The sequence below is a fragment of the Spermophilus citellus genome (assembly GCF_964194105.1).
Source record: "Spermophilus citellus genome assembly, chromosome: 9".
Lineage (NCBI taxonomy): Eukaryota > Metazoa > Chordata > Mammalia > Rodentia > Sciuridae > Spermophilus > Spermophilus citellus.
Window position 1 is genome coordinate 22,046,070 of NC_138191.1, and position 12,548 is coordinate 22,058,617.

At 41.0% G+C, this 12,548-nt stretch overlaps 1 protein-coding gene and 1 pseudogene across 2 annotated transcripts in view; both read right to left on the reverse strand.

Moving 5' to 3' along the window:
• LRIG2 (leucine rich repeats and immunoglobulin like domains 2) overlaps positions 1-12,548 on the reverse strand; it is a 157,653-nt gene that overhangs the window by 122,326 nt on the left and 22,779 nt on the right. The gene's annotated exons all lie outside the window — the stretch shown is intronic.
• On the reverse strand, positions 11,834-12,396 carry LOC308655816 (large ribosomal subunit protein eL24-like; annotated as a pseudogene). The gene has a single exon. The product of its transcript is annotated as a large ribosomal subunit protein eL24-like (transcript).

Genomic DNA, 12,548 nt, shown 5'->3' on the forward strand with positions numbered 1-12,548 from the left:
CCAGAAGGCCTGGGTTCTCTGGCTGATAACAACTAGTGAAAGAGAAGCTTAGGAGTCCTACCAGTTAGAGCAGCCAAGACTTAGAGGAGGACAGTTGCTCCTAGAACCCATGGACCCAGGGTCACTACAGAGCTTAAAGTCAAAGTAAGGCTGCTCCACTGCCTGCATATGTCACACAACACCTTTCACAGCAGATTACAGGGAAGAATGGCACAGAATAACTCCTCTCCCCTTCTCTTCTCAGTACTTCCAGGGTACAGGCAAATGCTGGGGGTGCAGAATTTTTCCAGCACTAGTGGGCCACCACACTGGGACAGCACAATGAGAATGGAAGCCCCTGCCTCTCAAGGCCCACTTTTCAGCTCCTTTTTGCAGGATGGAGAGAATCACAAGTAGACTCAAAGCTCCTGGTGTGCAGACAGAGAACACTGGATATATCTGATCAGCTGCAGCCTCCCTCTGGAGAGATCTCTTGATGATGCTGGGAGAGAGGAATAGGGCTGATCAGGGCAGTCAAACTAAAACTGCTGATTCTCTTCACTGAAGGCCAACCAGGTCACTCAAGATTCCAGGATTTATTATCATACCCCACCTAGGTCTAATAAGTACACATTAAAATCAATTTTCCGCTGGTGTTCAGAGGTTAACTGAGTAGGAAGCCTTGGCTCCTTTATGACTCCAGATTCTTGTAAGAGGTCTGAACATTCCCCACTGTGCACTCCCAGCTTGTCTTTTTTTTTTTTTAAGAAAATACTTTTATTAGTTGTTGACTGACCTTTCTTTCTTTATGTATGTATTTACATATGGTGCTGGGGATGGAACCCAGAGCCTCACACCTGCTAGATAAGCGCTCTTCCACTGAGCCACAACCCCAGCCCCCATCTTGTCTTAATCAGCCCTACCTATTGAGGTAGATTCCAGATCTTTCTTCCATATCTTTGGCTTGGCATAAGTCTCTCACCCCTCTGCTGTGGAATCTAACAGCAGGGAGATGGCCAAAATAGGTAGTCAGGGAAGAGCACAGGCATTCCTATTGCATCTGCTCAGTCTCTCAGCAGCCCTCATGTCAGGGAGTCTCCCTGGGTTACCAGCTAGGGCCAGAGAGAGTCACCCCTTCTCACTCACTGTGTGAAAACAGGACGAGACACAGTGCAAGGTCTCTCAGAGGGTGTCTGCTGAGTGCTGAAAGTCAGATATAACCGGCATTGAATATGGGTGTTCTCCATGGCTCCATTCACCATGTAGTACCTCAGAGGCATTCCCTGGGTTGGTTTGAGCTAGTTGGATGACTCTGCACCCAAGATTCCTTGACCTTTCTTTGGTTGTCACTGGCTTTCAGAGGACTGGCCCTTCGTGACTACCACAGGTAACTACTATTGTTTTGTTGTGCCTAACACTTAGCTAGCATACCTAGTGTTCTTCAACAAAAACAGGCAAAAATGACAGGCTACCACTTTAGCAAGCCTTGGTTGATTCACTGAATAGCTGATTAAAAAATATTTGTTGAACCTTGGTATGGCACAATGTACTACTTGGTGACGTGAAGAGTAATAAGAAATAAGAAAATAGAAGATGGGTGTGGTGGCACACATTTGTAATTCCAGAGACTCTGGAGGATGGGGCCGAAGGATCATAAGTTTGAGGTCAGGCTCAGCAATTAAGGGAGACCCTGTCTCAAAATAAAAAATAAGCCAGGTGTGGCAGTGCATGCCTGTAATCCTAGCAACTTGGGAGGCTAAAGCAGGATGACAGCAAGTTGAAGGCCAACCTCAGCAAATTAGCAAGGCCCTGAGCAACTTAGCAAGATCCTGTCTCCAAATAAAGAGGGCTGGGGATGCAGCTCAGTGGTAGAGCTCCCCAGGTTCAATTCCCAGTATTCAAAAATTTAAAAAAAAATAAGTAAATCGAAATTTAAAAAAGAAAACAGAGTTGGGTGTGGTGGCTCAAGCCAACAATTCTAACTATTTGGGAGGCTGGCAGGAGGATTGCAAATTTAAGATCAGCCTAGGCAATTTAGTGAGACTTTGTCTCAAGATAAAATTATTAAAAAAAAGGCTAGTGGTAGAGGACTTACTTAGCATATATGAGCCCCTAGGTCAGATCCCATGTACCACAAAGAAAAAGGATTCTCTCCCTCATAAATAAACAAATAAACACACACACACCCCTTTTGTCCTGCTGAGGATCAAACCCAGGGTCTCATGTGCATGTTAGATGAGTGCCGTACGTCTAGCTCCTAGGAAGCTACATCCTAACACAAACATAAGTGTACACCCAAATCACTGTAACATAAAATGAGGATAGAGAAAGGACAGGTTACTGTTGTAGTTACTGCATCTAGTTAAGTTGAAGGAGAGCATTTTCATTTACCAGGCCATCGGGCAGATGCTTCTTGATCTCCTGGGGTAGCCTGATTCTGTTTTTGCATGAAGCCAACACCAAGGTTAATAAAGGCTATTGTAACATATTAAACACCGCAAAGTAAATACTTAGTAATGCCCTATGTGCTTGTATCAGGAACTCAGTGTGTAATCCCTTTCTTTTAAATTAATAAAATGGGTTGGCTACCAATCACTTCCCTTAAGCAAAAAAAAAAAAAAAAAATGCAGAAATTGCATTTCTCTTCCCTGTTCCTCAGGGCAACTAGTACAAGAACAAACAGGGTTCAGTACCAGGAATAAAGTTGACTCATACGCTTAGGCTTTCTCTCTTTTTAGAACACATTGATTGAAGACTTGGAATGGGATGACATTCATTCTCATAGGGAAACACATGAAGTGGCCAAAGGAGAGTGGTACGAAGACTACAGGGAATATGAGGTGAAGAAAGAGGAAGAAGTGGCCACTGCACTGGTTTTTTGTTTTGGTTTTGGGGTGTGTGGTTTTTTTTTTTTTTTTTTTTTTGTATTGGGGATTGAACTCAGGGCACTGAACCACTGAACCACATCCCCAGCCTTTTTTTTTTTTTTTTTTTTTTTTTTTGTGGTGCTGGGGATTGAACCCAGGGCCTTATGCATGTGAGGCAAGCACTCTACCAACTAAGCTATACCCCCAGCCCTTCCCCAGCCCTTTTTATTTTTTATTTAAAGACAGGGTCTCACTGAATTACTTAGGCTTCCTTAAGTTGCTGAGGCTGGCTTTGAACTCACATTCCTCCTGCCGCTGAGATTAGAGGCGGGTATCACCACACCCAGCCTACTGCAGTGGTTTTTGTTTTGTTTTGGTACTGGGGATTGAACCCAGGATGCTCAACCACTGAGCAATCCCCCAGCCCTTTTTATTTTTTATTTTGAGACAGGGTCTCACTAAGTTGCTTAGGGCCTCACTAAGTTACTGAGACTGACTGCAATCTTTCCATCCTCTTGCTTCAGACTCCTGAGTTACTGAGACTGATTACAGGTGTGCACCACCATGCCCTGCTACTTTAGGTTTTGACAAAGTCTCTTCATCTCAGAAGAAAGACTCTTCTGGGAGGATCATATTTCAAACGGAAAGCTGAGGATGAATAGAAATCATATAGATTTCAAACTTCCTAGGAAAAGGCAGTAAGTTGTAATAACAAGATAGTACCAGTACATAGTTCACAGGTCTAGAAAACTTATAAACAAATTCTACAGAGGGCCAGGCATGGTGGCACATGCCTGTAATTGCATCAACTCAGGAGGCTGAGGTAGGAGGATCTCAAGTTCAAAGCTACCCTCAGCAACTTAGCAAGTTCCTGTCTGAAAATAAAAAATAAAAAGGGCTGGGGATGTGGCTCAGTGGTTAAGCCCCCCTAGATTCAATCCTTGGCACCCTACCTGTGCCCCAAAAATATTCTATAAAGTATAAATTCTAAGAATTAGCTGTAAAGAGAGGAGGTGGACCTTTCCCAAGGTAGGAGTCTCAGTGGTGCCACTGAGTAACTTCACGCCAAGAGATGAGAACTAAAACCCAGGAGAAGTAGTCCAAGGTACATGAAAGATTTGTAAGGGGTAGAGACATATATTTTCCATACATTCACTTTAAAAATGGTGACATGAGCCAGTGTGGTAGTGCACTCCTGTAATCCCTGCGGCTCAGGGGGCTGAGGCAGGAGGATCACAAGTTCAAACCCAGCCTCAGCAACTGAGCAAGGCCCTCAACAACTTTGCAAGACTCTGTCTCTAAATAAAAAATAAAACTGGGCTGGGGATATGCTTAGTAGCTAAGAGCCCCTGGGTTCAATCCCCAGTGCAAAATAATAATAATAATAATAATAATAATAATAATAATAATAATGACATGTGAACAAAAAGGGGGAAAACTAAAATAGGCTCTTGGCTTCCTACGTAGAAGTAACATTGACATCTCCCTCCACTGAGTTCTTACACATTTTTTCCCCTGAATTATGTCTTTGTTATCTCTTCTACTATTCATAATTGTCACTGAAGCCTGTACTTGCTATTTAAATATTCATGTGTTTGTTATATAAACTATATCAACTCAAGGGCAACTGTTATGTTTCATACCTTTGTTGGCAACTATCTCAGTGCCTGCTCTCATTAAGTCATTAAGAAATGCTGTTTGATTTGAAATTATAGGAGATTTGGACTTCAAGGGTCAACAGCTGCAAGGTCTGGCAATCCATAGGTCTGGCCAAGAATTTCCACGAGGCAAAGCAACATTTGGCAATGACAAGGGCATTCCAGTGAAGTGAAGAGGAGTGACAGATTTTGCAATAGTTCTGCAAATAAAATAGATTTTCTGGGGTGGCTGGGTTCTTTGAAAAACATGTGCTGAATATCTGGGTTCTCACCTTTAAAGACATCAGAGAAGATATTATCTCCACCAGATTTAAATAGGAAGAGGTAACATTAATAAAATTTCTGAGCATACATGGCATTATGCTAGGTACTAGGCATGCAGAATATTTCAAAAAGTAAGACACCATTATATCACTACTGCCCTTAAGCTTAAAATCTCAATGGGGAGTCAATATGCCTGTACAAAAAATAATCAGAGGATGATGTTAATTTTATATTGCATTACAAATTAAACATGACAGCACTGCTTTCTTAAAGAAGAAAGCCTTGAGAGCAGTCTTGGGAGTCCCCAAATTTCTGTGGAGCTTTGCTCCTCAATCTTTTAGACATTTGAAACATAATAAAGTTTATTGTTTTAACCCCTCACTCCATCCCACCTTGCCTATTAATAATTCAAGATAGCATTTCATTTGCCCAGTATAACAGTGTGCTTCATATCTCTCTAATCTCTAAATAGTCTCTTGGATCTGTAATCCTAACTTCCATATTAAGATTCACTTCAGGGGCTGGGCTGTAGCTCAGTGGTATAGCAATTGCCTAGCACGTGTGAGGCACTGGGTTTGATCCTTAGCACTGAATAAAAATAAATAAATAAAATAAAGATGTTGTGCCCATCTACAGCTAAAAATAATTAAAAAAAAAAAGATTCACTGCATTTCATGAACTTTAATTCTCCCTACTAGAAGAACTTTCAGAGGCTAAGTCCTTTTCCGAGCATCAGTCTCAAAGGTAATCTGGCTTTGGTGTGAGGGGGCGGGGCGAGGTTTCTGCCTTATACGTAATTAACTAGTACTAGAGTTCTTGCCAGTAATTCTCTCATTAATAAAGTTACAGCCCTCAAAACTATCTATTACTAGTATCTCTGGTTTCTACGACCAGATTTTTGAATGTCAATTTTCAGTACATCTGAGTCTGTACAAATTGTCTAATCCCTGTTTAACTCAATACCCTGAATTTTGTATTCATTTTGGACTCCTAACTTCCAGAACCAGGGCAGAAAGTAAAAACGTAAAACTTTTTGCCATGGTCCTAGAGGCAAGTTCTGGAATGAGTCACAGGGAAAGCAGTATGGTGGTAGCCTAAGGGTCTCTTATCAAATTAGTCTGGCTACATGGCAAGCTCTGGGGTGCACTCATAAATCAGTAACTTTTGTTGATGATACAAATGGTAGTCATAGATGATTTATGCTTCAAGGTGTAAAGCAATGAAAGGGGTATTTCAGAAAGAAGGAGGAGGAGGAGAAGGCGGAGAAAGAAATCAAGGAGAAGAACATCTTGGAATAGATCAGGTAGCAAGGTAACCATAAAGGCATTATACACCTTAGCATGTCCATCAGATCAAAAGAGATACAGCATGCCAAGTACCCAGCACAGCTCCTGGCACTCAACCACTAGTTCTCTTCCACTTGCATAGAGATTTTACAGTTTACAAAGTCCTTTTGCATACATTAAGGCTTCCCTTGATCAAAAACCTTCTGAATCAATTATTTCCCCCCAGTAGTGACTTGACCCCTCCAAAGTAGCACATAAGAAATACTGCAAGGCTGAGAGTCATACTAACATCTTCAGATACCCCTTTACCCTGGATCCTTCTATAGTCTTGTCCTAGATTTAAGATTGTGAAGGCCTGTATTAGAGTGCCAACAGTTGAACAGAAATATAAGAATGATCTGTGAGCTTCTGGGTAGCTAAAATTCTTAGGGCCTAATTATTACATCCTTATTTGTAAAAGAAAAGTACATTTTTTTCTATTCCAAGACACATATATTGTTATATGTAAAATTTCTCTCTCTTTTTTTTTTCTCATAGTGTTGGGGATTGAACCCAGACTGCTAGGCAAGCATTCCACCACCAGGTTACATCCCCAGCCCAATATCTCTTAAATTTGAGATGTAATTTACAACGGATGGTGTTTTACAGGTCTGTCCGGTGATATAGTTTAGTTGTTTGTTCATGCACAAACATGGTTGCTATTCCTGATGAAACAAACAGATAACTTAAATCCATGGACATTTAAGTTTGTTGACTTAACAGTTGTGTAAGAACTGTGAATTCTATTGTTGTCTGAAAACCTTCCATTGACACCGTCTAAGATCAAGAAAGCATCAGCATCCAAACTTGAAGAATGGAGGCAGAGCACTTCCCTAATAGACACAGGCCCCAGGTTTGATCCCCAGTACCACAAAAAACAAGCAAGCAAACACAGCTTGATGAATGGATACCAGAGATTTGTAAGAAAACCTCAGAAAAAAAAAAAAAAATAGTAGAGACCTCCTTGAGGAATGTGGCATAAAAGAGTGGGTTTCTTTATTTTTTGTTTAATTTTGAGACAGAGTCTTGCTTAGTTGCTTAGGGCCTTGCTAAGTTGCTGAGGCTGGCTTTGAACTTTCGATCCTTCTGTCTCAGCCTCTTGAGCCTCTGGGATTACAAGTGTCTGTTACCCTGCCCAGCTGCTTTACCATTGAGATGCATCCCCAGCCCTTTTGTTTATTATTTATTTTTGATGGGCTTTGTTGTTACATATTTATAGGTGCACACAAAATAACAATATAAGTTGGCCAATATCACTTCAGAGCTCAGCCCTTTTCAATTTTTATTTTGAGAAAGTGTCTCTCTAAGTTGCAAAGGATGGCCTCAAAATTGTGATCCTTCTGCCTTAGTCTCTTGAGTTGCTAGGATTACAGGCCTGCACCTCCTTAGCCAGCATCATCAGAACTCTTGATAGCACTGGTAGTATTGTGTGAAAACTACCGACATCAGTGTCAGTCAAAGTGATTCAGACCAGGTAAAGTGGTGCACACCTGTCATCCCAGCTACTTGGGAGACTGAGGCAGGAGAATTGTGAGCCTTGACAAGTTAGCAAAATCCTGTCTCAATTAAAAAAAAAAAAAAAACAAGTCAGGCTCCATGGTGCATGCTATAATCCCATTGGCTGAGGAGATGAGGCAGGAGGATCATGAGTTTAAAGTCAGCCTTAGCAATTTAGTGAGGCACTAAGCAACTCATTTAAAGACTTGTCTCAAAATTTAAAAAAAATAAAAAATAAAAAAGGTCCAGGGATGTGGCTCAATGGTAGAATGCCCCTGGGTTCAATCCCCAGTAACTAACATACACACACACACACACACACACACACACACACACACTGAAATACAAAGTAATTCAGGTCAGGTATAGTGGCACATGCCTATAGTTCTAGCTACTTGGGAAGTTGAGACAAGAGGATTGACAAGTTCAAGTTCAGATTGGGGAATTTAGGGAGACCACCTCAAAAAACAAAACAAAACAGAAGAAGGGATTCAGAAGACAAACTTTGAATATAAAGACATTTAGAGCTAACTAAACTGAGTTATTTCCTTTATATTTACCTTTTATTAATGCACAAGTGTGATATATGAAAAAAGTCAAAGTCTATAAGTCTATAGAAAAGAAACTCAGTGATAGAGTGAGTGCTTAGCATTCATGAGGCCCTAGGTTTGATCCCAGCAACACACACACAAACACAAATTAAAAAGACAATATGTATAAATAAATCTTAATAAGCTCTTTCAATAAGGACTGAGTGATAAAAAACAACAACAACATTGTGTCATAGATTAACTTGCAGCATTTTAAATTTTTTTATTTGTTCTAATTAGTTATACATGACAGTAGAATGCATCTGACACATAATACATAAATAGAGTATAACTTCTCATTCCTCTGGTTGTACATGATGTAGAATTACACAGGCCATGTAATCATATATGCACATAGGGTCATAATGGCTGAATCATTCTACTGTCCTTCTGATCCCCATGTCATATCCTCTCCCTTCACTCCCCTGTGTCTAGTTACAGCATTTTTTTTAAATTTGTATGGCCTTATAAGCAGTTATGTCTTAGATTCAATGAGAATAGTCATATTATATGTGCATTAATGCTTTACAGTTTAAATAGTCAGCTCATTTTGATCATCAAAATAACCTTGTATTTATAACCAAATTATATCCCCAATTAATAACCAAATTATATCCCCAATTTTACCTATGAAAAAAGTAAGGCAGATTAGTTACTCAAATACCATAGAGTCAGGATTCAGTCCTCTAGAATAAACCTAAAATCCTTTTTTCCTCTAAAATGTCAAGGTTTGCATCAATCTTAGAACTAGTGCTTTTTTTCTTTTACTTTTTTTTTTTTTAAGAGAGGAGCATATCTAGTGAGATTGACTATAACTGTTCAGAATGAACATGGAACATGCCACCCTCTTGGCAAGAAAAGTGAATTTTCAGGATTTTAACAATAACAAATTACTATTACAAACAGCCTACTACTGTGCCTAGTAATAAAAGGTATTAAGTAAATAAGAGGAGTTATGTTATTAAGAGTAATTAATGTTGGCTACCCCAGCAGCTGAACCCTGAATTCTCAGTGGCTTACATAACAAAACTGCATATTGCACATGTCATGTATCTAGCAGGTTGGCAAGCAGGTAAGCTGAATGTTGCATGCTCCTTACCTTCACTCCTGTTATGGTTTGAATGCCTGTGATCCCTCTGAATTTATGTTGGAACTTCATCAATGTAACAGTATTAAGAAGACAGGCCTTTAGAAGGTGATGAAGTCATGTACCCTTGTGAATGAAATTGATACCTTATAAAAGACACTTCACACAGTGTATCTATCTCCTTTTTGCCCTTCTATCACCTCTGCCATGTGAGGACAAGGAGCCATCTTGGAAGCAGAGACCCAGCCCTCACCAGACACCATGCCTATGTCACCTTATTTCTATACTTCTCAGCCTCCAGAACTGCAGTAAATAGATTCCTTCCTTCCTTCCTTCCTTCCTTCCTTCCTTCCTTCCTTCCTTTCTTCTTTCTTTCTTTTTTTTTTAGGAGCACTTAACCAATGAGCCATATCTCCAGCCCATGTTTTAATATTTTATTTAGAGACAGGGTCTCCCTAAGTTCCTTAGAGCCTCACTAAGTTGTTGCTGAGGCTGGCTTTGAACTTGTAATCCCCCTGCCTCTGTCTCCCCAGCATGTGCCACTGTGCCTGGCAACATATAGATTTCTCTGTGTTTTGAGGGGGTACCAAAAGTACTGGGATTAAACCCTGGGGCATTTAACCACTGAACCACATCCCTAGCCCTCCCCTCTCCCTTTTATACTTCATTTAGAGACAGGGGCTCCCTACATTACTTAGTGCCTTACTAAGTTGCTTAGGCTGACTTTGGATTTGGGATCCTCCCGTCTCAGCCTTCCAAGCCACCATGATTACAGGCATGTGCCACCATGCCTAGCTGACAAATAGATTTCACTATTTCTTAATGACTCAGTCTCAACATTTCTTTTCTTTTTTTTTAATATCAGCACAAACAGACTAATAAACTGATATCAAGAGTAGCATGTCAGACTGGGGATGTAGCTCAGTTGGTAGAGTGCTTACCTCAAATGTACCCTGGGTTCAATCCCTGGCAACACACACACACACACACACACACACACACACACACACACGAGTGGCATGTTGCCAGGCATGGTGGTGCATACCTGTAATCCCAGTGTCTCCGGAGGCTGAGGCAGGAGGTTCACAAATTCAAAGCCAGCCTCAGCAACTTAGCGAGGCCCTAAGCAATTTAGCGAGGCCCTAAGCAACTCAACGAGACCCTATCTCTAAGTAAAATACAAAAATAAAACAAAAGGCTGGAAATGTAGCTCAGTAGATGTGGGCCCCTGAATTAAATCCCCAGTACCAAAAAAAAAAAAAAAAGGTATGTGGCAGAACCAAGTGGTGATGCACGCTGGTAATCCCAGCAACTCAGGAGGCTGAAACAGGAGGATCACAAGTTGGAGGCTAGCCTAGGCAATTTAGTGAGAACCTGTCTAAAATAAAAATAAAAGAGGATAAGATATAGCTCAGTAGTAGAGTGCCCCTGGATCCAATCCCCAGTAACCGTCTCTGAACACACAAAAGAAAAAAAAAAGTGGTTTGTTTGCTAACAAATACCAAAAATGTAGAAGCAGCTTTGAAATTGGGCAATGGGTGGAAGCTGGAAGAGTTTGGAGGTACATGCTATAAAAACCTAGGTCACCATGAACACAGCATTAAGGACAATTCAGGTGGGGCGCAGAAGATGAGAGCTGTAGAGAGAGCCCAAATCTCCAGAGATTACTTAAGTGATTGGGATGAGAACATTAGTAGAAATACAGACAATAAAAACCATTTTGATGAGGTCACAGGTGAAAAACAAAGTCCTTGAAACTGGAAGAAAGGCCATGATTGTTATAAAATGACAAGGAACTGGGTCTGGGGTTGTGGCTCAGCAGTACAGCACTTGCCTCACACTGTGAGGCACTGGGTTCGATTCTCAGCACCACATAAAAATAAATAAAAACAAAATAAAGGAATTGTGTCCATCTAAAACTAAAAAAAAAAAAAAAGACAATGAACTTAGCTGAATGCTTTGTGGAAGCAGAACTTGTAAGCAATGAAACTAGGATATTTGATGAAAAATATCTTTTTTTTTTTTGTACTAGTGATCGAAACCTTTCTTATTTTTTGAGATGGGATCTCATTAAGTTGCTTAAGACCTTGCTAAATTGCTGAGGCTTGCCTCCAACTTGTAATCCTCCTGCCTCAACCTCCTGAGTCGCTGGAATTATGGGCTTCTGCCACCATGCCCAGATAATGGAAGAAATATCTAAGGAAAGGACTGAGGAGTCTGCATGGCTTCTTTTGACTGCTTATAGTGAGATAGGGATTTGGGGATACAGAAAAGGGAAGGAAAGATAAGCTGACCCACTGAAATGCAGGAAACGCCCATGAACCTTTGGAACTCCTAAGCAACCCAGACCACTCCTTCAGCCTGCACCCTTGACCCCATGCTCTTACCTGCAAAACATGAGGGTAATACGCAAGCAGAGGAAAAACTGACATGAAATTGTGAAACTCTGCCCTGATTTCACTTCTAGTCCAGCCCCTAAACTGTCCTCTACAAATCTTACCCTATCCACCAAATACACCCATAACAAGGGGTTGTTCTCTATCTCTCTGGAGATAGCCCACATTCCTTTTTTTTTTTTTTTTTTAAGTTATAGACATCTTTATTTTAAAATCTCATCTGCCAATTTAGCGTTTTCCACCAACTCCGGGAGCAGAAACCTTCACAGGTTTCACAATCTTTTGCTTAGGTGCTGCCTTTGTGGGAGCCTTAGCAGCAGCCATTGCCGTCTTTTTAGATGCCTGCTTAGCCTTTTTTGCTTCCTTGGCAGCCCTAATAGCTTGCTCTCGTTGAGCCTTTCTAACTTCTGTTTTCTGATTCCTCTTGGCCATGATATCAGCAAGGGATGCACCAGTGATGGCCCTCTGAAATTTGCACGCCGAGTTCTCTTCTTTTGAATTTCTTCCGACTGGCCCTTTTTGTGCTTCCTTCTATAGAGGACAGTCCAGTTTATCTGCCGAGGATTCCTCTTGGATAGGAAAGCCGACTCGCATTTTGCATTAAGAAATTGGAAAACCTTTCCGTTGGTCCTGGCGAAGCGCCTCCCGTGTTCGGGGTATATCTTGTACCCACTAAAACTGCACAGCTCGACCTTCATGGCGGCGGCTGCTGGGATAAAGGGACGACAGCGAAGAGAAACACATTCCTTGTTTTACCCCCAAAGCTACTCATTCTTGAGATGGCCCACATTCTCCCTTGGATGTATCTCTCCTAAATAAACCTTTGTGTCTCTGACTGGTTACATGCTAAAATTCTTTTTTGTCACATATGCCAAACACCCTGCT